The following is a 2,854-nucleotide window of genomic DNA, read 5'->3' as shown; positions in this document are numbered from 1 at the left end:
AAGCCCATTTTCTGCAGATATAATGTAATGGAACGTGGAGGAGAAGTATTACAGAACGGAGGTGGAGGAGACCAAGCAAGGACCCTGAGCCCAGAGTTCCCCTTGCTGTCTGAAACACCAGATAAAGGAGGAGACCCACACCCCGTCTGTCCTGCAGGCTGCAGGTGCAGCTGCTTTCCCACTTTTTGTGCAAAATGCAAGTTTCTTTCTTTTTCGTTGCTCTCATGTGACTGCCTCTTCCCAGCAATGCAGCTGCTTAGGGGAATGGACCCTTGGTTGTCATGATTTCCCAGCAGACTCTGGTTGTCTTCAGGACAAATAGGGAATGTGTTTGCATGTGTGAACAGTCTGTTTCGGTCTCCAGCTGTGAACACAGCAATCTCTAGATAACTCATTTTTTCTGTATCCAACTGGGAAACATCTCAGGTTTCTAAGCTCCAAGCCCCAGTCAGTATCTACCCAATCTTGATGGCCAAATCTCCAGGCTGGGCCATGTATCCCTCAGCCTGGACTGTGCAAAATCTGCCCTTGTCAGTAGATGAGCTGACGGTGCAATCGATTTATTGAGTTTTAGACATACTTCCTGGCGTGGATCAGAACAGATATTTTTGTTCTGAGCGGCAGGTCCCAGGCAAGCAGGGAGCAGTGCCTCTTTGCGAGGGAGCACAGGGAAGGGGTACACTTGGTTCCCGAGTAATTATCATCCTCCAACAGAGCTAAATACACCCCAAAGTGATCCATTTTCTCACCTCGAAGTAAAAAGCACTGGATCGGTTTTTGTGGTAACTATGCAATTAGTTCTTCCTGGTTCTGCGGTGGCTTCTTGGGGGAGTGTGCTTGCCACGGTGCACAGTGACAACTGATTGTGGTCTAACATTTCAGAAAGTGGACTCTTATTTCATATCCGTGGAGTCAAGGGAGGCTTCCATCAGAAGCAGCTAACTGAAGGAGGAAAGCGAGAAGACCAGGAGAGCTGCCCACGCTGGTCTGACTACTGAGACTGTCTGCGCTGTCCTGGTCCCGCCTCTTCAAAGACCCCGTGGGTCTTTGAGCGGGTGGGTACCACACCGCTCTCCTGTACATCCTTAACTTTGGGTATCCTGACCTTGTGCAGCGAGAGGCTTTCCAAGTGATAGGTGGTTCATACAGAGTCTGCAGGAGAAGCCACGTGCAAACCAAGGCTCAGAATAATCGGAACTGGGGGATTTTAGGTGAAGAAACTCTACCTCCTTTTGTGTGAAGCAGGCAAACAGACAGAGCGAGCGAGGTGGGGCTGGGCTAATTAGCACAGCGTTGAACTTTTCGTTTTTGCTCTTTTTCACTCTCGCGATTATCGAAGCTGCAGAAGCCTGATGTCGCAGGAAGGGTCCTGCAGTGCCCTGTGCACTCCAAACTAAAGACATCGCCCTGGCTGGGTTTGGTGGTTCACATCTTGCTTGGCAGGTGAAAAGCACTCCTGTCAACCCTGACAGACAAGTTCTATCCTTGCACCCCACTTTTAGCCAGCTGAATGCTAGTAGCCATCTAGAGTCCTGGCACTCCTGCAGAGTGATAGTAGGCAGAGACAAAATCCAAAACTGACAGGCTGGCTGACTTTCCCCTTGCTTGAGAAACTGAGGCAGGAGGACTGCTATTAATGTAAGGCTAGCCTGGCTTCTAAAATGAAATCTTATCTCAAAAGGGGGTGGGGTGGGGAAGTGACGTAAAGACAGCAAGACATAGACATACTTTCCCAAGTATCAAAAGAGGAAGCATGCAGACCAGCTGTGCTATGCAGGGGAGAGAGAAGCTGAGTTCTGGGGATCGGGATGGTGTGCTCTGTGACAAGGGACAGGGCTTTACAGACGGCAATGACCTTGGAATTTGTCTCCCCTCTCCATACTGCATGGTTCTGCTAAGCAGAAGGGGGGACAGACAGGCTTCTGAGAGAGCTAAGGATCTGGGGAGACTGCCCTAGGTTTTGGGGTCTTGCTTCTTGCAGACGACAGGTTTCATCTGCACTGGACTGCTTCATCTGCACGTGGAAAGGCCAGGGTCACGGCCTTAAGACATGTGGGGATCTCAAAACAAAACCCTGTGTCTGCCCACTTGTCCCTGAGCTGAAAGAGAGTCATCTGAGCCCAAATGGCCATATTATCTGTCAGAACCATATGGAGGTGACATCGAGCTCTGGAGGGCCAGGTTGTTCATGGGCTGGGGTGACATGTGATGTTGAGCTCCCAACCATCGCCATCTCACAAGTCAGGGAGCTGCCATCTACCCTGCCACCCTGACGAAGAAACCACAAGGAAATTGACAAGAGCGGTCGTGGGGCACACCCCTGTAATCCCTGCGCACAGGAGTCGGAGGCAGGAGGATTGTGGGTTCCGGACCAGCTTGGGCTATAGAAGAGTCTGAAAGAAGAACTCGTCAGGAACTGGAGGTATGGGTCAGACGTCCTGTGGTCCTGTGCTTCGCTGATATTTAAGAAGCCCGGGCTTCACCCCTCAGCACTGACAGAATCAAGCAAAGCAGGGCTTTTCGACTCCCCATTTCACGGTCGGCAATGCCTGCGGTGGAGAGAACACAACGACGTCCTCAGGAGGCCCAAACAGCTGGATGCCTGCACATCTCAATTGCATCTTCTGAGTCACCGTCGTAGCAAAATTCACACCTCATATCTGAGCCCCAAATTAGGGGCTTCAATCTTGGATTATTTTTATTTTTTATTTCTCTGCTCTAGAATATATGCAAGTAGACCTGGTGGCTTAAACAAGGAAAGGCATGGCATCCTGGGCCATGTGCATGTGCAGGAACACCGAGAGGAACACTGAGGGGTATCCTGGAGATGGGCAGACACTGGAGACCCTTCTGC

The sequence above is a fragment of the Rattus rattus genome, chromosome 5 (assembly GCF_011064425.1).
Source record: "Rattus rattus isolate New Zealand chromosome 5, Rrattus_CSIRO_v1, whole genome shotgun sequence".
NCBI classification, from domain to species: domain Eukaryota; kingdom Metazoa; phylum Chordata; class Mammalia; order Rodentia; family Muridae; genus Rattus; species Rattus rattus.
This window is presented reverse-complemented; position numbering follows the sequence as displayed.